This window comes from Rattus norvegicus, chromosome 3 (assembly GCF_036323735.1).
Source record: "Rattus norvegicus strain BN/NHsdMcwi chromosome 3, GRCr8, whole genome shotgun sequence".
In the NCBI taxonomy this organism is placed as follows: Eukaryota; Metazoa; Chordata; class Mammalia; order Rodentia; family Muridae; genus Rattus; species Rattus norvegicus.
Window position 1 is genome coordinate 37,793,300 of NC_086021.1, and position 21,175 is coordinate 37,814,474.

General features: G+C 48.6%; 1 long non-coding RNA gene across 5 annotated transcripts in view; it reads right to left on the reverse strand.

The window, feature by feature from the left end:
• The window catches only part of LOC108350352 (uncharacterized), a 36,242-nt gene extending 16,148 nt beyond the window's left edge, over nucleotides 1-20,094 (reverse strand). For 2 of the 5 annotated variants that reach the window (XR_010065160.1, XR_010065159.1), the window contains exons 1-2: nucleotides 16,866-20,088; nucleotides 4,253-11,503 (exon numbers count right to left, since the gene is read on the reverse strand). This is a non-coding gene — a long non-coding RNA (uncharacterized LOC108350352). Of the gene's footprint in view, nucleotides 1-4,252; nucleotides 11,504-16,865 lie in introns of all 5 variants that reach the window. The other 3 variants (XR_010065161.1, XR_005502093.2, XR_005502092.2) reach the window with 3 other exon arrangements.
• Nucleotides 20,095-21,175: the final 1,081 nt, after the last annotated feature.

Genomic DNA, 21,175 nt, shown 5'->3' on the forward strand with positions numbered 1-21,175 from the left:
ATCAACTGCCTGATCTCTCCCCGACATCTTCTGAAGACTTGGGAGCTCTGGCATCTTGTCTAGCCCACCTAAACCCAAGGTGTTCCACAGAGCTCTTTCCTTCCAATAAGAACATGGGACATTCCCCCTATCACAGAAAGTGCCACCCTCCAGCTTCTAGTTCCTCCCAGAGAAGCATCCAGAAGACCTTACTCCGTCTGAAAAGGAGATCTCATTTTCTGTTCTTCAGGTTCTGTTTCATGAGTCGTTCTAATCTGACCTTTTTCTTGTACTTTTGGCCAGTGTCACCAGCAAAATCCAGAGTGAATGGGCCCAACCTATCACAAGCAGGTGTCTGAGATAGCTCAGTCAATAATTTGCCACACTAACATGAAGACCTGAGTTTGACCTCCAGCACCATGCTTGTGACCTCAGTGTTGGGGAGAGGGAGACAGGCAGGTCCCTGCCCCTGCAGTCCAGCCATCATAGCCCAGTCAAGGATCCCTGGGACCTGGTGAGAAATCCTTTCTCAAAAAAAACACGATGGAGGATGGGAGACGCTTCAGTAGGTAACTGAGTGCTTGCTATACAAGCACAAGGGCTGAATCTAAATCCAAACACCAGGCATAAAATCTGGGCATGGTTCATAGCCTCGAGCTATAGGAGCAGACACAGGCAGATCCCAGGAGCTCACTAGCCAAGCGTCGTAGCTGAACCTGAACCATGTGTTCACCCAGAGTCCCTTATAAAGCAATCAGGGGAGAACAGTAGAGCAGGACATCATGTCCTGCTCTGGCTTCCTTGGGTGGATACATACTCATGTGTAGATACCACACACATACCTCTTACACACACATGCACACATATACATACCACACACACAGATATGCACCACACACATATCTCTTACACACACACACACATGCACACATACCACATACATACACACACACACCACAGATACACATCACACAATATCTCTTACAAACACACCATACATATATACATACTTACACACCACAGACACACCCACACCCACGTACACACTCACACACCACACACAAACATATACACACTCACACACCACAGACACATACCACACACATATCTCTTACACACTCACATACCACACACATACACACACCACAGATACGTACCACACACATATCTCTTACACACACACACCACACATACATATTCACACACCACACACACATTCACATATGCACCACACATACATACACACAAGTACACACACACCACAGACACACACATACATATACACACACACTTACACACCACAGATACACACCACACACATATACACATATTTACACACCACATACACCATATACATACTAAATATACCACACATATACACACACTACACATACCACACACACACATATACACACACTCACGCACCACACACACAAACACATGCACACACACAATACACATATACACATATACACATTCACACATCACATACACACACAATACACACACACACTCACACTACAACATACACAATACACTATTCACATACAGGGCGGGGTCGGGAAGCTGACCTCAGTTTTAGTAAATAAATGTCATTTAAAATCTTGCATTTGAGAACTAGGGCCCTTCCAGCAAGAGCCTGATTCAAATCAGTCCCCCAGGAACTAGCTTAAGAAATGGGGCTCATGTCTGGGGCAAGAGCAAAATTCTCTCCTACACAGAGAAGTACATTGAGGACCCCAGAACCAGCTTGTCCCTCATTACAGAGAGGCACAGATGTCTCAGCCCTTTCTGCCAAGAACTTTATTGTATTTTTTTCCAAAGAAAAACAAATGTGGATGGGGAGAGGGTTAACAGTTTATTCTGTTTTTTTTTTCTGAGTGATTTTATCACTGCCGTTAGAACATTCATTGAAGTAAGTGAGGAATCCATCACGGGCTGACAGCAGTGCGTAGACTAATGGCTGTTACATGGTAATAATTTTTAATATGATTTTTATTTCACTTAATTTCATATGTGCTTGACAAAAGGTCCCCAGTCACTTGGGAGCAGTGCGGGCCCGGGAATGTGCACACACAAAAGTCTGAAGAGCCAGGTGCTGGAGCCCTTCAAGCAAACAACTTTGCCATTGGGAAAGGGGAAGTCAGAAATTTGGTGGGAAGAGGAAGGAGCTGGCTTCTGGAACCATGCTGGTATCACACCCCCACAGACATGTCACGACACCATGAGTCAGAGACGGGTGCATAAGCGATGACTCTGCCACATGGGAACCTGCACAAAATGGCTCATCTTGTGATGACATGGTCACAGCCTGTCAGCCACTCTGTGGGTCTGCAGAGAAGCACACAGTAACTAGGAACTGATCACAAAAGCATGCTGCCTGCGGAGGGGAGAGGGGAAAGAGGAGAGGGAAAGCAGAGAGAAGAAACAGAGGAGGAGAAAGGAGAGGATGGAGGAGAGAGAGAAGGAGGGAGAGGGAAAGAAGGAAAAGAGGAAGTAGATGAGAGAGAGAGAGAGAGAGAGAGAGAGAGAGTAAAGAGAGGAGAGGGAGGAAAGGGAAAGGGAGAGGAAAAGAGGGAGATCCATATCTTTGATGAAATCCCTGTGCCTAGAACTGTAAAGACCCAGTATAGTCAGCATGGTCTTAATGGCTATTCCTCTCTCTCTCTCTCTCTCTCTCTCTCTCTCTCTCTCTCTCTCTCTCTCTGTGTGTGTGTGTGTGTGTGTGTGCGCGCGCGCGCGTGCGTGCGCGCACGCATGCATGCATGCACAGAGAGAGAGGGGGAAGGGAGGAGAGGAGGAGAGGAGAGGGAAGAGAGGGAAAAGGAGAGGGAGAGAGAGAGAGAGCACAGTATATAACCATGGACTTGACACAAGCCACCCAGCCCTGTCCTTGACAATATTGCTTTGAGAAAGAGAATTAAAGTGAAACTACAATCCAACACTGCAAGAATCTATGCACTAGACTCTGGTCACAGAACTTCAGATCACCTGGGCAGGTGGTACACCCCACTGTCACACCAGCTGCCATTTCACTGGTCTTTGGCTCCTTCTGCCTGGATAACAGTAGTGCCCACCACCACAACTGACTATGGCCAGACATGACATGATCAGAACCCTAAACGTGTCTGGGGACCTTAGGCTGATGAATGCTTGACATATCTGACTGCTGACAGAGAAGAAGACCCCACAGTCAGACTGCCCAAGCTCAACCCCCAGCTCCATCCACTCACTGTCTCCATAGAAGCATAAGTTTCTACCTCCCAATGCTCATATGGGTTCACAGGAAGAGGTGGATGCCAGAAGAGGTTATCTACTGTAATCATATCTTTCCGATTTCTTTTCTTAGGTCCTCTTAGCATGGAAGCGGATTATGGGAGGCTAAGGACATCATGCAATGGTGCCGATCTTCCTCGAGACTCTCATCCTGCCTGGTTTTGAGATACTGTTGCCTGCAGGATTTAGGGAACTGACAAATAGATCACTGAACTGAGGCTAATTATTGTCTCAACTGGGTCTACATACACACTCATGTGTGTGCACCCATTCCCACACACGTTGTTGCACAGATACTCATGGATTGTGTGAACATGCTTGCACACACACACGCACATTCATGGATGCACACACACTGATACATGCATACACAGGCAGGGCTTCTACAAGCATACATGTGTACACACTCATGCACACACACACGTGTACTGTGAATATGCTTGTGTACACACACACACAGAGACAGACAGACAGACAGACAGACAGACAGACACACACACACACACACACACACACACCTGTGCACGCTCAGTTTCAAGCCTTTCTCCACAAGTTTGACAAAATGAGATCAGGACTACGGACAGCGACCTGTCCCTGGCCATGGTGCTGCCTGTTTATCACTCCCCAAAGCGCAGCTCCACATCACATTCTGCCTGTTCTACACTCCAACCAGGAGGCCCAGCAGGAAATTTCTCTAAAGACCAGGGCTCTGGGGTTTGGCAGGATAGAATCTGAATCATCAGAAAATTCTGGATCTTACAAAACTCTAGTAAAGTAACATTCCTCCTCATTTGCCCAGAGGGCACCAGCTGCCTTTTGGGTTGTCCAATCCCAGGCTGGGGCCCATAATAGGCCAAGAGATGGCCCTATGTCATTATTGGCTCTGCTAGTTCTCCACTAACCCACTGGTTAAGTGCTACTGTCGGCCCCACTCTGAAGTCTCCCAAGGTCAGAGACTCACCCACATCTACACTAGAGGTGAAGGAGGAGAATATACCTTCACATCCAGACTAAAAACTCCAGATACTCCTTCTCTGAGATGCATGTGGCTGTTGTCCCAGTGCCATCACCTAAGAGAAATGCCTCAGTGAATGTGTGGTGAACACATGCATGATCCCAAATCCCTCAGTCTGGCCTCTTCATCGTTTTGACTCCTGGCTGAAAGGCTCAACTTCAAAGCTACCTTCAGCACAGAACAGCAGGTACTGGCCATTGTGGTGGTTTAAATAAAATGTGCCACTTAGGCACATATATTTGAGTGCTTAATCATCAAGGAGTGGCACTACTTGAGAAGGATTAGGAGGTGTGGCCTTGTTGGAGGAAGGGAAGAAATGTGTCATTGGGAAGTGGGCTTTAATTTACAACTGGCCCAGTATCTCTGTCTCTCTCTCTCTCTCTCTCTCTCTCTCTCTCTCTCTCTCTCTCTCTCTCCCCCTCTCCTGCCCACGGATGAGAATGTAGCTCTCAGATACTTCTTTAGCCTGTCTGACAGCCACCATATTCTCCACCATGATGACAATAAAATTAACCTCTGAAACTGTAAGCCAGCCCCCAAGCAAATGCTCCCTTTTATAAGAGGTGACTTGATCGTGGGGTCTCTCCACAGAGTTAGGGTCGTGACCAAGATAGCTATGCTGCCAGTGGAAGCCTAGCCAGCCTGCCTCTGCAGTGAGATGCCTATCCCTCACACTCATTTGAACCAATCCTGTGAGCTCCTGGGGTTGTCTCCCTTGACATCTGCATGAGGAGCTTCCAGCTTCTTTCCAAGGTGGGGGCAGGTTTGTGGAGGAGGTAACTGAGCGAGAGTACTTCTGACTCACAGAAGGAAAAGACAGAGATTCTGAAACAGCCCAGCCTCAGGACCTGGATATGCAGAGTAGCTCATGATCCTCTCTTCCCAGAAGCAGGTTCTTACCGAGAAGGCAGTGGCTGGCCCCAGCACATGCGAGGAACAGAACATCAGTAACAAACTGCGGCTGATGTGATCCCTGCTACAAGCTCGACAATATGCTAGGAGCGAGGCATGCAAGGTTAGCCAAGCAAGGTCCTTACCCTCAGGAATCCCAAAGATTGACAGAAAAGAAATACAACTAAACAGACAATTTATGCCAGACAATGCTTTGTCAAAGATGACTGAAGAGGAAGGAGCCGGGGCTCCTCCTGGGCCATGTTAGCTGAGAGTCTGTCCCCATGACAGACTTCCTCAGACCCCACAGGGCTCTGCTCATCAATTGTCCTGACTCTAGACAGCGCATCCAGGTAGAAGCAATAAAATCCAGTGCTCACCAAAGGCATGGGTTTGAGAGGCCGACTGCTTCTATTCAAATCCAAGTCCCTTAATTTATTCGCTGTGAGCCTTTGTACGTGTTATTAATCTCTCTGGGCCAAAATATTCTCAGCTGTAAAATGGAATAATAAAATCTAACCTATCTCAGGGGGACGAGGTAAAGATTCAATGAGTGGATGGTTAGGAAGAGCTCAGGGCAGGGATTACACAGGGTGGGAAACAACCGCGAACCAGAGGTGGTGATAACAGCAATGTCCTCGTCCTAGTGCATGAGTGTAAGGCTGGCAGGGGGTGGGACACAGTATGACCTCACACACGCTTGTGAATCATTTGCTCCGTGCTCACCCTCACACACCAGGCAAAGGACCCCCAGGGAAGCTGTTTCCATCTCCGGAGACAGAGATGCCTCTTTACCCCACTGCCTCTGTTCTTACTAGTGATGCTGCCATTAGGTGGGCATCAACCTTATTGGGCACTCAGTAAACATCACTCCACCCTGGGATACCTTTCCCTTTGGTTGAGATGAACTCTCACTGAGTAGCGGTGGTGCACGCCTTTGATGGTAGCATTCTAGAGGCAGAGGGTGGAGCCTGGTCTACAGAGAGAGTTTCAGGATAACCAGAGGCATATATAGAAACCCTGTCTCAAAAAAAAAAAAAAACAAACAAACAAACGAGAGACAGATGGACAAACAAACAGAGACAGAGAGTCAGAGACATACACACACACACACACACACACACACACACACACACACACACACACACACTTCACATGTAAACAGACATAAATTCAAGCCCTAGTTTTCTGACTTGGGCCTGTCATTGGTCCTGCCAGAATTTCCCCACCTGTCCAGTAGAGAAGGACTCCATCTCTCAGATCCAGGATTCCTGTGCCACCAGAGGGATCTGAGCCCAGTGAGGAAACCATCTGCAACCCCCGCCCTCTTGAGAGCAGCCAAGTAGCCAACAGAACAAACTGATCTAGAACTTCTAGAATTCTGCAGGAGCCAGAGCCTTCCCTTGCCTCTCTTTCTCCTGCCTTCCTTTGTCCCACAAGTTTTACCAGGCCAGGTAAAGCCAGGACATTGGAAATGAAATTGCAGGATTTTTGGAGTTCAAATCTAAGCCTGCCCCACACTGGCAATGTCCTAACCCCATTGCGCCTCAATATTCCCAATGATAAAAGAGGTGAGTGAGGATAGCTTTTGTCTGGGCTCCTCCAGACGTGTCAACGTAGCCAAAAGTGGAAACAGCACAGAGTCAATGGATCCAAGAGCAGACAACCATGTGTGTGTACAGTGGCTATGCCCAGCTCTAGGGAGTTCCTTACTGGGCTCAGATCCCTCTGGTGGCACAGGAACAGGGAAGCCAGCCAAATGTGGATAAACTTGAAGAAAAACACCAAGCCAGTAAATGCTTGTACAAAAGGCCACATGAAATGCCCAGGAAGACAAGTCCAGAGGGACAGGAAGCAGATGAGTGGCTGCCAGGGGCTAAGGAGGGAGGCTTTGTAGGGTTTGAGGGTGTGTTTGGGGGAATCAGTCTGTATAGACAGTGGTTCTGGTCACATGGCCGGCTTCTATCTAAGAAACACTGCACTATACATGTAAAGGTGTCAATTTAATGGCAGACGAATCACATCTTTTAATAAAAGAAGAGAGAAAAGACTGGCCATTAAGAGAGTTAAGGTTAGTTCTCCTTCAGTAACCTAGGGAGCCCCAAGAGCCCCCAAGAGCCTGGGCTGCCACTCAGGCAAACAATCCACAGGCCCTGAGCCAGGCTAGCTCAGGGGCCCATGAGCCCGTCAGGGACACACAGTGAAGGCAGAGTCTGACAGTCACAGGGTCTCACCCTGAACTGCTAACTGCACCACCTAGGACTCTGTGACCTCAGGTGTGTATCCAAATCCCTTGGGTCTCATGGTCCGTGTCTTTTCATGGGCACTGCTCACTTTACCTTGTTCTTGTGAAAATTACACACGAGAAGTGGGACAATGCACCCTTCCTCCTAGCCCTTGGGGGACAGAAGCAGGAGGATCAGGCATTCAAAGCCATCTTAAGCTAGTAGTGAAGTTGAGGCTAACCTGAGCTACATGACAGCCAGTCTCAAAACCTCCAAAAGAACAAAAAGAATGTTATGCAAGAGCATCGGGTGGAACTGGAGAGATGGCTCAGCGGTTAAGAGCACTGTCTGCTCTTCCAGAGGTCCTGAGTTCAATTCCCAGCACCCACATGGTGGCTCACAACCATCTGTAATGGGATCCAATGCCCTCTTCTGGTGTGTCTGAAGACAGCTACAGTGTGCTAATATACATGAAATAAATAAATCTTTAAAAAAAAAAGAGGAGGCCAGGGAGGAAAAAAGAAAGAGCAGGAGAAGTGTCTGTTGCTGGAATGAACAGGGGCCTCTGATAAGCTCCTGCTCTCATTAAATCTACCATCAACCCTAACTGGAAAGAGTAACTTTCTTGGGGCTATTTATGGAAAGTCACTTGTAGCTTTGAGGCCAGTTGGAAGCTCTGTAGACACACTGTCAGGGTAGTTACTTGGCCCAGGCAGGTCTGATTCCAGGACTGTCTGGGAGGAGAGCCAGTCAGCCAGTCACTCTCTGGCTGGAGGTGAAGGAGGCTCAACTCTTCCCAGGTCCCTGCTGATAATGCTTGGGTGGGACTGCGGGGACCTGGGCTTAGGGGCACAGAGGGAAGAAGATCTTGGATCCCAGGTTCATAGAGCTTCTAGGCTGAAGGCAAAGACATAGGAACCATGAGGAGGAAGAAGGGGTATGAGAACAGCTCCCCCAGGCAGATGAAGGGTACCCAGAGAAGCAGAGGGTGGAGAACCAGTTCAGGAATGGCTCTTCAAGAAGCCAGCTGAGGGATCTGGGGATTTAGCTCAGTGGTAGAGCGCTTGCCTAGCAAGCGCAAGGCCCTGGGTTCGGTCCCCAGCTCCGAAAAAAAAGAAAAGAAAAAAAAAAGAAGCCAGCTGAGGAGGATGGACCTGGGAGATGCTGGAAGAGACAAGTCCAGGAAGGCTAAAGCTTAGACACAGAGAAGGGAAACGCAGAATGTCTGAGGGACAGAGAGAAGAGAAGAGGTGTCTTCCACAGATTGGCAGCTGGTTTTACTGGGTGGTTGAAGGAGCTGAAGGGATGGGTGCCTCCAGCCCCAATGGAGAGACCATAAGGGAGGGTCCTAAGGGAAAATACCATAAAGGCCAAAGATACTTGGACATGACGATTCAATACTGAGCCTTGGGCTTAGCTGAGGCCATTTCCCAATCAGGGTAGTTGAGGCGAGAAGACCCATCTTAAATGTGGGTAGCACCATTTCACAGGCTGGAGTCCTAGACAGCATAAAGAGGGGGAAGAGAGCTGAACACCAGCATCCACCCTCCTGCTTCCTGACTGTAGATGCAATGCTAGCAGCTTCCTCACATTCCTGTCACTGTGCCTTGCCTGCCATGACAGACTGTTCTGTCAAACTGTGAGCATAAATAAACCCTTCCCTCTTGAAACTTGTTTTTGAAAAGGTATTTTGTTGCAGCAACAAAACAAATGGTGAATTCAGAAAATGTGGTTGCAGGTCAGGACCCACCACTAGACAGAACTAGTTATGTTGGTTTGTTGGTTTGTTTGTTTGTTTGTTTGTTTTGTTGTTGTTGTTTGTTTTTGGTTTTTGGTGGGTTTTTTGTTTTGTTTTGTTTTGTTTTTGGTGTTATCGTTTGTTTTTTTTGTTTTTTTGTTTTTTTCTGGAAGCTTCTACACCATTCCCTCCATTCATGCTCTGGCTGTGTCTCCAAGAAGGTCCTGTGTGGTCTGGCCACTCAGCGCCCCTTGTGTTCCCTGTAACTCCAGGGCCTGAGATACAAGGATGAGCTAAGTTCACAAGTAGGCAAACTGGTAGATGCTTCTCGATCTGTTGGGCAAGCAGACCAACAGATAACGGGGCAGCAAGCAGCTGGAAAGAAAAAAAAAACAGATGGAGGCACGGGCAGGCAAAGCCATTCCCCGTGGGGGTCTCCCACCCCCTCCCATTGCTGACACCTCCTAACCCAGAACAGATTTATCTCTAAACGCCACCACTATCCCACTATTGGGTCTGCAATCACGGACTTCAGTGTTCACAGGATAAATACACTAACAAACTAATTGTTAGCGCTAAGGTTCCAGCAATCAACACGGCCAGTATGAGATATGGTTTACTCAGCTGCTGGAGCCCAAGCCATTGCAAGGCCTGGTACCATGGGTACCCCCAAAGGCCTCAGCCTGGGTGCTGGCCCACTGTGCACATGTGCAGAATATTTGTGCAGGGGCAGCGGGGAAAGGAGGCTACACACACACACACACACACACACACACACACACACACACACACACACACGCTGGCGTGTAGCCGCTGCTGCCCCTGTCTGAGCCTCGTCAGTAGCAGACATAAACTAACTCAGTTCCTGGGGACCCCAGAGAAACAGCAGGAACTGTTTGGTAGAGAATTATAGCCGAGGGTGGAATTAGATGTACTCTGAGCCCCAAGGCTGAGAGAAATAAAAAGCATTTTAAATGGAGTGTAGAATTCATATTCCTCAGTCACTTTCCAATAAATAAATCTTGTACTTTTTTTTCCCCCCTGTAAACAGTGGTTACATGCGGCTTCTATTGTCTCTGGCTTCTGTAAGCCAATGGGCCAGAAGTGGTGGGCCCGGTGCTGGGGTTGGAGTGAAGAAACTGGGGTATAACTGAGGCTTTGGAACCCCAAGACCTGGTGGCTTATTGAGAGGGTCCCCCCTCCCTACACACACACACACACACACACACACACACACACACACACACACACTTTAAGCAAGTGTCAGGCAGATCCTGGGGTCATAGCCCAGCTGTAGACACCCCTCGGATGAAGTCAAGAGGAAACTCCCAACCCCCCAAGACTGTGTCAGGGCTCCTGTGTGGCCCCATCTCTCTGGACCATTCTCACTCCAGGAAACAAAGCACTCCATAGGAAGTGACAGCTGAGGACAGCAGGGAAATCCTACAGGCCACGGTCACCATTTGCTGCTGCTCCCATTGTTTCTAGCCTTGTTTTTTACTCTGCCAGCCTATGGCAGAACTGACACCTCCTCCACTAAAGATAAAAAAATGGAAAACCACAGAGAAGAATTATCCCCCAATCCTCTTACTCCGGGGGAAAAAAAGATCACTGCAGAAATGCTGGAACTTTTCCTTCTGGATTATTTGGGGGCGGGTGTGTGTGTGTGTGTGTGTGTGTGTGTGTGTGTGTGTGTGTGTGTGTGTTTGTGTGTGTGTGAATACATCAATAAATATACGTTTCGTGGAACAGAAATAATCTGTGTTTATTAAGTGTCCAACACATATCAGGCACCGTTGTGGGGAATTTGGAATAGATGATGTCTGAATTTTACAACAAAGGAGTGTGGGGTAACACTGAATGATAAGTTACGTATTACTAGACACCACAATATACATTTACTGTTTGGGTCACTTCGTGTGTGCCTAAGAACAGATCACACAATCTCTTGCAGCTCCCTTCCCCATTATCCTGACGAGGCATCGCAGTCAGCCTTCGAGGAGGGGAGGAAACCTTCCAAGGTCGTGAAGGTTATGGGTCACACATGTGACTCTGGGTGTGTTTATACTGCCTGCACTGCCCCCCAAACCCAGGCCCCAGTGGACCGCCTGTCCTGCTCTGGCACAGGGCAACTGACTCCCATCTCTGACATATCCCTTCTCCCACCAGAGGAGACTGAAGAGGATGCACATTCCTCCCACCCCCGTGGGCTCACTCTATAGCCATGATTGGCCTGAAACTCTATATAGACCAGACTGGCCACAAACACATCATCTCTTAAACTAAGAATAAGATCTTGAGGGCTGGGAGATGGCTCAGTGGTGAAGTGCTTACCTAGCATACTGTATAGATTATATATGAGACTCCCTCTGGGTTGCACTACAAAGGTAAAAAAGGGAAGACAATCAAAACTCTTTTCTATTATTAAAACTTACAAATAAAATAAATCACGCTATGAGATTAGCCAACACCCCCTCACCAAACACACACCAAGTCTTTTTTAAAAACACAACACAAGATACTGGGACATGTCTCCTTTGTTCTCCCTCCTTATCCTCTTCTTCCTGCTTCTACACATGCGCCCATTTTACAGAATAACAGGGTGAGAAGGGAAGAAGCTATCTGCTGGACTCCTCAGCCCTGTTTCTGTAGCTGGACATCCCCAAGGGCTCACTGAGGTGGGAGGGAAGAGGGGTTCCAACGTCACTGACCCCAGCACCATCATCTGAGGGTCCCACCCCAAGTGGCTTCATGGCCACGGTGGCCTAAGAGGCCTTCATGGGGAGGATACACAAATTGATCCTGAGCAGGAAAATGGAATCAGCCCAAGCAGAAAGAATATCTTGGACTGAGTTTTTGGATTCAGCAGCCACAAGATCCTGCCCAAGACTGGCCCCTGCGGAACTCCAGGCTGCCTTGCCCTCTCTAGACCTCAGCTTGCCTGTCTGTGGAGTGGGGACAATAAAGGTCACACCCATGGAATAAACAAGTTTAGATACAGTAACTGGCCCCATGCTGTGCCCAAAGTAGCAAATGACATGAGGGTGGCCAGGCTCCCCTCTTCCCAGGGCCCTTGGTCATTTATTTTTTGGTTAATTAAATGGTGAGATGTCATATCTGCTTATTTACTGCCGGCTGGTGTCATTACGAGCTCTTGTATAAATCACAGCAGGGAGCTGGGCTCCTACACACCCTCTTCTATCTTCCCCTCAACAGAGCCTCGGATGGACCAGGAGGGAAGAATCCTAGAGAGCCCACACTTGACCCTACTCCCTTAAACCCAGGCTGGCCCAGTGCCCTAAACCATGAGGACTCCCAACCTCAGGAGAACAGTTCATTGCAAACCTCCGGTGTGGAGGCAGGACTTCCCCTTTACCCCATGCTAGGGACTGGAGGAGCTCAAGTTGACTTCAATAGTTAGAGCCACATTGATAGATAAGGTATCAAGACAGAGAGAGGATGGTTAAGAACCAGAAGCCCCACATTTGGTCCGAAGGGCATGTGGTTTTAAACTCCATCACTTGGCTCTGAGGTCTGTACGTCAGTACTCCAGATGCTCTGCCTCTGTGGTTAGGAAAGGACAGGTCTGGGCATTGGTCAGACCTGAGGGGTTGACTCTAGGTCTAGTGTCCATGAGCCACATGACCTTGAGTATGACTTTCACTCTTTGTACCACCATTTCCCTGTGGGGGCAGTAAGGTTTTCTTGCCAAGAGTTGGGACACCAGAGCTGGACTTCTCTTTACTCTAGGCATGTGCTGAGACCCCAGTCTAGGGCAAGAGTGGGGTGGAACCCACAGCAGATATTGGGGTGCTCAGGTTAGTGTAGCAGCATATGGAGGCTAGAGGTCTCAGGGGATCACTGCTAAGTGGGCCTGCAGAGTCCTTATTTGGTCCCAGACAGGCCCTAGTTACCTCAGCCCCAGTGCCTACTCAGGAAAGAAAGGACTCTGGAAAACCACAAGGAACCAGGCCAGCATAGAGGTTCTTTGACTCTAGCTTTGACAATTGACAGAAGGGGGACACATCAACAGGGAAACAAAGGGCACTTTCTCCCCCTTGTGAGAGGGATCCCAGGAAGTAGCTGGAACAATGTGTCTGGTCCAGAGTTCCACCTCCAACCTCAACATCCAGCTAGACATGGACTTGCTGGGTGAATGGATCATTGGATAGATGGACAGATGGATGGACAGACTATGATAGAGGAAAGATCAACAAATCAAAGATGGATGGGTGGATGGATGGATGGATGGATAAATGAACAATAGTTGAGCAATTGGATAGGTGGACAGGTGGATGGATGGATGATAGTGGATGAGTGGATGGGTGGATGGATGGATGGATGAATGGATGGATGGATGGAGGATAGTGGATGGGTGGGTGGATGGATAGTGGATGGATGGATGGATGGAGGATAGTGGATGGGTGGGTGGGTGGGCAGATGAGTAAATGGGTGGATGGGTAGATGGATAGTGGATGGGTGGATGGGTGGATGGATGGATGGATAGTGGATGGGTGGATGGGTGGATGGATGGATGGATGGATAGTGGATGGATGGATGGATGGAGGATAGTGGATGGGTGGGTGGGTGGGCAGATGAGTAAATGGGTGGATGGGTGGATGGATAGTGGATGGGTGGATGGGTGGATGGGTGGATGGATGGAGGATAGTGGATGGGTGGGTGGGTGGGCAGATGAGTAAATGGGTGGATGGGTGGATGGGTGGATGGATGGATGGATGGAGGATAGTGGATGGGTGGATGGGTGGATGGGTGGATGGATGGATGGATGGAGGATAGTGGATGGGTGGATGGATGGGTGGGTTTATGGGTGGATTGATGGGTGGATGGGGCAAATGACTGAATATAAGTCTAAAGATTGGGTGAATGAATGAAGGGATGGATAAAAACCAACAAAAGACCACACAAACTATTGACTGGGCCAATGAAGGAATGATTAGAAAGTGTGAAACACATTGGAAAGCGTAAGAACCAATGATTAATGGCTCATACCTATAATCTTAGGATTCAGGAGGCAGAAGCAGGAGGATTGTGGATAGAGAGAGGGCAAGCCTGGGCTACACAGCTACACCTTGGCTCGGAAGAACACCCCCACACACACACCCAGGAAGCACCAACAATAGCAACAGAACAAATGAAGAGAGAGACGCACTTGGGGCTAAGCCAGTGAGTGTGCATTTGGATGAAATGGGAAATGTAAAATTTCGATGAGGGGGGGCTGGGGATCTAGCTCAGTGGTAGAGCGCTTGCCTAGGAAGCACAAGGCCCTGGGTTCGGTCCCCAGCTCCGAAAAAAAGAACCAAAAAAAAAAATTTCGATGAGGGGTAATGGATAAACACCGGTGTAGCTCAGAAAGGAGGGGAGGAGAGCAAGCAGCAAGGCCCAGCAACCAAGTGTGTCCCGTCTTCTCCAGTCCCCAGGCCCTGGCCCCTGAACCTCCGCTTGTCCCTGGAGATGCTCAAAGATGAAGTCTCTTCTGGAAAAAGAAAAAAAAAACCAGAAAGCGGGCCAGAGAAGTGGTAGCTTCACCGACCACCCAGCAAGTCCTTAACTATTACATTAAACATCTGCGTTGCCTTTCAAGAATTGGGTAGTGTTTCACCCCTGAGATATCTGATTTTATTACCTTCCAGGGAGAGGGCCAGGCAAGTGTTCTCATTGATTTGCGCATTAAATATATTAGTAATAAAACAACATCTCCGTAAACCAATTGTAAAATCAATATTAATTGGTACCAAAATATCACAAGTAGTTGAATTACAATTAAGGGGAGGGTGGTGAGTCCTGCCTCAGGGCATGGGGTCTGGAGGTTCCAGAAGGGAGAGGGACTTGGGGGAGAATCAGATTTCAGAGCCAGACAAACCTGGGTTTCCTATCTGAGCCTTGATTTTCTAATCTGGAAAATGGGGCTAATTGTTCTCACCAAGGATGTTTGGTGCATATCCACCCCACCGTGTCCTTCTCCCATCTATAAAGTGTAAAATGACATGGATGGAGTAGGGCGGGGAATAACAGGAAAGACGAAGGACCACGTGACGTTTCATCTCATGTTACAACGGCCACAGGAGGGCTGGTCCCTTCCTTCCTGCCGAAGTGTTCAAGGACGGCATGAGCTGTGAGGACCGGCTTCATGGAGGATGCATGTAGCTGTGCCTGTCTTTGAGGGCTGGTAGCCTCCCAGCTTCACTCAACAGCCACCTTCTTACAGGTGAGCAGTCCGAGGCCGCTCGTGGAGGGATGGATCTTGAAAGGGAACCAGGAGCCTCTTGACTTCTGCTTCGAGGAGGATGCCTAAGGGGGTGGCAACAGCTCACGGCAGCTCCACTGTGGACAGTTAAGTACGACCCTGTTGTCACATCTCGTGGCTAGGTTGCAGCATGTAGGTGGACTGAGGCCACCTGTGCCCAGAAACAACCCTACTGGTTATTCAGTCCTTCTGCCACCCAGGGTGTTGGGATTTCCTTTGCCCTTTAGGGGTGACAGGAAGGGGACACTAATTGTGCAGACGTTTGAATGAAGGGCTGGCTCTCTGCCAGAAACTTCACCACAAGGGTTCTGCTCACAGCCTCCAGCCAGAACCACCTCAGTTTACATCTCGACTTCGCCACTCTTAGTGATAAACTGTATCTATCGGCTACACTTAGGATGGTGCTGTGTAACAAACCACCCTGAGGTTGGTTACTCAGTAACTGACAGTCAACATACTGTCATGCAAACAGGGCTGCAAGTTGACTGGGATTTGCTGATCCAGACAAAGCTTTGCTTCCCCTCAAGCCTAAGGGAACCATACAGTGCAGTCAATCATCACTCCTCAGACTGAGTCTGCTAACCAGCCTGAATGAGTTCTGTGGCCAAGAGTGTGATCACGGATGGACTGGGGGGAAATTCCTTCCATCTGTGACGTGAGTGGAAATAAAGCTTGACTGGACATGTATCCAAACAGTTGCAGCAACCTTAGCCTCTGTTGGCTCATCTGTAAAATGGGGTCAAGTGGCAGGGTTGGTCTGAGTACAGGACCAGGCAGCATCCAGCCTTGGCTTCCAGGGTCTCTTGCTTTTATAATATCCTGTTCTCTTGGTTGTTCTCAACATGATGTCTGTGCCTGCTTTTGCATGCACACGTGTGCACACTTCAGCATGCAGAAGTGTGTACTGACATGCCCAGCCGTACTCCATCTCATACTTGGATACATGAAAGGCTTGCTTTGTGTGTGTTTAAACACAGACCCAGTGCATGTGGGTCTATCTCCACCCAGGATAGCCCTCTTGTGTGTATCCTCATGGGCACCTAACCTTCACAGCCGTCAAAGAACACCCCTTCCTGCCTGGGATTGCATGGATGCATGAATACAGGCCATGCTAGTCACGGACACCCACAGGCCTCTTCCACCTGACGCTCCACAGCTGAAGCTTAAAGCCACGACTGCTCACGGTTATTATTTCCAGTGCACTGCTGCTTTCTCTGAGACCTGCTGCCACAGTCCCTTCTGTGTTTCATGGCAATGCTTTCTTTGAAAGTTCCAGGCTGGACAAGATGGCTAACCACTTAGATAAAAGCACTTTCCATAGATCTAATGACCTGAATTCAATCTCCAGGACCTACATACATTCACATATGTAGATGAATGAAAACAGTTTTATACACACACACACACACACACACACACACACACACACACACACACCACCCAGTTGAGATGGCTCAGTGGTTAGAGAGCCCTTACCGATCCAGCAGAGGACTTGGGTTTGGTTCTCAGCACTCACATGGTGACTCAACATTGAATCCCAGTCCCAGGGGATCCAATGCTCTCTTCCGACATCTGCAGGTATCAGACATGAACTTGTTGCCCAGACATACATACAGTCAGAACACCCATACAAATACGTAAATCATTAAAATTTTAGTTCTACTCCCTAGAACTCAAGGGGACTCATGGTCCACTCCTTCCCCATCCTACCTCCTCCAAAGTCTATCTCTACATCCCTGGCTGAGCCAACAAGACCCACCCCTGGCAGATAATGGAGGACCATAGCGAGCTGTCCTCATGCACATAAAGAAGGGCCACAGTGCTCTCAGGCCCACCCTGAGTGCTGGGACCACCGATTAGGAAGAGAGTCGAAGCCAGGAGGCCCATCTGGTAATGGAGGCACCAGGCCTCTCCCCGGGGGCAGCTGGAGGGGTCCAGGAGTCTCCCTCCCCTCAACTCATCATTGTAAATAATGCTGAAAATGAGTCGTTTTTAAAGAGTGTCCAGTGGGATTCTGGAGCCTTGTTTTAATTATACAAAACCAGCATGGGTGCTCAGGCAGAGGCTGGCGCTAATTGTTTTGAAAGCCAGCCCTCTTGGCTCCTCAGAACGCCTTGTCTGGGCACATTTTGAGCAGCTTCCCCAGCCATACAATGAAGGCACTCCCACGCTGGGCAGGTACGGCTGAGATGCACCAGAGACCTGCCTTGGGGACCTCTTCCTCCTTTGACCTCACCCCTTCTCACTCCAGGCTCTAGCCACCACTCCTCACAATGCAACCGGTTGACAGGATGCTCTATGGCTGAGAAGGATGGTGGGAGGGACATACTGTGAGTGCCGATAGAGGTGAGGGAGGGCACACTTCTTCACCAGCACGTCCCCTCTGCGAACCTAGACCTCCTCCTGCTCTGCCCGCAGATTCTGTAATAGCTGATTTATTACCTCTCCTTAGTGGATGAGGGTCAGAAGGCTCCAAGCCAAGGTCACAGCACTAGGAAACCACCGAGGACCCTAGTCTCAGCTCCATCCTCTTGTGGCTAGAAAGGCAGTGGGGAACAGACATGCATGTGCCCCCCAAGAAGTGTGGAAAATGGACGCATGGGTGACCAGACAGACAGATGTACAGACAGTGGTCCCAGAGGGAGAATCAGGGGAGAGGAGACCATTGACAAATTGTGCCTTTAGTCCACCGACTACCGACCCCTTCTCAGATACTGGGGCGTGGGGAGCCATAGCGTTGTATAGAGCCCCTTTAAAAAAAATCAGCCAGAAATTAAACAGGGCTAGCACTGAAGGAACTGAGAGATAAATAAATTAAAAAAACAAAAACAAAAACAAAAAAGCTACAGAGAAATACCCCCCTCCCAATAAAAAAGAGAAAGAAAGCAGGGGCCCAGGCAACGCGGGAACAGGATGGGGAGCCGGCGAGCTCAAGGTGGGGTGCAGGGGCTGGTGAGCCCTGCAGAGGGACAGGCCTGGACCAGAGGAGGTGATGGATGGCGCGCCCATCAATTTCTGAAGGCCAAGGCTCGGAGAGCAGCCGAGTCAGTGAAATTTACATTATTAATCTCTTGTAATAATCTATGACTCAAGCAGGCTGAGAAAATAGCCACGGCTACGGAGTGACCAGCCTATATAAATAACGGCTCCCCGCTCAATTTAATTGCACTCTGGTGAAAGCCCTCTTCTTGTATCTTTCTAATTACTTTAGTTTCATTAGGTCTAGCAGAGAAAGGGAGAGAGAGAGAGAGAGAGAGAGAGAGAGAGAGAGAGAGAGAGAGGAGAGAGAGAGCACCGTGAAAAAGAGAGGGAGAGAGAGAGGGAGGGGGAGGGAGGGAGCGTCCGCAACAATGAAAAATTCATATTCCGATTTTTTTTTTGTTCTGTGAAATATTTAAATGTTAATAGCCATCCCGTCGCTGACACGCCATCTCACCAGTGTGGAGTTAAACAGAAAATCTATTTAATCTACGGGATCTCATTAAATGGTCGTGGCAAGGCAGTGGCTGGGAAGTAGTCAATAGCCTGGGAAAGAAGGGGGGGTGTGGGGGAGGGAAGAAATCGAGGCTAAGATTCTTTAATTTAATTTATTGTCGTGCATGAGACACCAGGAGAGGCGGGGAGACGCTGGCTCCTGTGCCTCCATTTGAGTGGCTAATGATTAAATGTTCTCCATTGTGCTGCAGCTGGTATGTATTATCACAGAGTGAGTGAGAAACAGAAACTCTCAGCAATTTTGACTGCTTTCCAAATATTAGCCCCTTTTAAAGCCATTAAAAGATTATCACTGATTTAACCAAATGTCTGTTTGGAGTATTAACCGCAGTCTGTTCTCCGAATCCCCAGAATGCCTCTCCTCTCCTCCGATTATCTCATCCACCCAGCAGTATTTAATTTCATTCCCATGAATATGCAATGAATTTAATTTTGAACACTATTTTCATCTGCTCCTGTAATCACAAAAAATGCTGGTGTAATTAGTTTCTAATTACTTGCTTTAATTGTTGTAGTAATCATTTTAATTACCCAAATGCACAGACATCAAACGCTAAAAGGAAAATAATCTTCTTGTACCTCCTACCTTGTCTTTCAGCCTTGGTGTTTGATATCTCGATTTTGACACGGGCAACCTTCACTGAGCCGGGGGTGCTCCGGGGGGCTTCTGGGGCTCAGGGAGGCCGCTCCAAGCCCAGGCCTCAGCACAATCTGCTCACAGAAATTTGCATGCCCCCCAAAAAACCATTAAGTTAAAATATACAGTTATTGTACCTTTCTGGGCCGGGCGCCACGCACGAGCTTATTGCCGAAGCCCAAACCGGCACGAGCAGATGGTAAATCATGAAATTTTATGAAATTATTACGCCGGCGAGGTGTTTTGAATAGGAGCAGCTGTGAAGGAGATGGGACGTTATAAACACTCACAGGTGTTGCATCTCCTCCTCTGCCAGCCGCAACATAAAAAAAAAAATTAAATTATAAACAAACCAGGCAAATGTTGTAATCTCTCTCCTCGACACACTCCTTACAGGGAAATTGCTTAAACTAAGCAAAGAATTCAATTTTAATTTGCATAAAATATTTATCAAGGCTTACGCAAATTTCCGCGCAGCTCCCTTCCTGCCAAGTTGAAAATTGCTCAGACATACAGAGGTGGAATAACGGCATGCGAGGAGGCCATTAGGCCAGCCCTCCCGGCCACTCGAGCTATGCAGACGCCACGTGTCCAGCAGCGGGCCGGGCTCTGCCAATTTGGCCTTTTAATTTTTTTTTCTTTTCCTTTCGTCCCTTTTTTGCAAACAGATTGTTTTTCTCATTATGTTTTTATATGTACCTAAACTGTTAATTAGGCCCTTAGAAGCTTTTTTTTTTATTGGGGCCTGAGTGTAACAAGCTGCTTTGTTCACAGACCCGCACCTTTCAGCGGCTCCATAAACAGGGGCTTTTTGTGCCTCCATAGCATCCCAGGGTTCCGTGATGGGAGAGGGGCGCCCTGACCTAAAGGAGGATATTTCAGTTCTCCTGGGTGCTTACAGATGGTGGCCCCAGAGGAGAGGAGGAAGCGGATGCTGAGGAAGCAAAAACAGAGTCGGACACAGAGTCGGACACAGAGTCGGACACAGTCTGACGTCCTCTGGACACTGGCCCCTTCTAAATCAGGAAGCCCTCAGGCTTTCCCGAAAGCTGAATCTTAGCGCTTCAAAGCACAGCCTTGTCTAAATCTGCCTGAGACTTTTTTTTACCTCTTCTCGCTCGCTACCTCAGAATGTTGAGTCAAGACTACTGGCAGCCCGGTCTGGCTTCCCAGCCTAGATGAACCCCCCTCAAATAAGCCCCTCACACACAAACTTTTCTTCACAGTGTTTGCCCCCATCAGGATGGACCTGCCGAGGACATGAGAACAAGGATGTTCTTCTGACTCCGTGTGTCCTCTGACACAGCCATGCCTGATAGCGCGGAGTCTGTGCACAAGTGAGTAGACAGGAACCAACCATCACCAAACCCGAAGCATCTTTTGGGAGGGAAGTACGCTGAGCCAGGAAAGGGCTACTTGAGAATGTGGCCTTTGACTCCAACACAGTGGGTCACCTGTCAATGAAACACTGAGGTCCACACACCAAGCCTCGGAGGTAGCTTGGCCTTGGCCACCCACCTGATATCCTGTCTTGGTTTGTTTTCTGTTACTGTGGTATAAATTTACATCATGACCGAAAGCAACCTGGGGAGAAATGAGTTTATTTCATGTTATAGTTAACAGGTCTACCGTGAAGGGAACTCGAGGCTGGAAC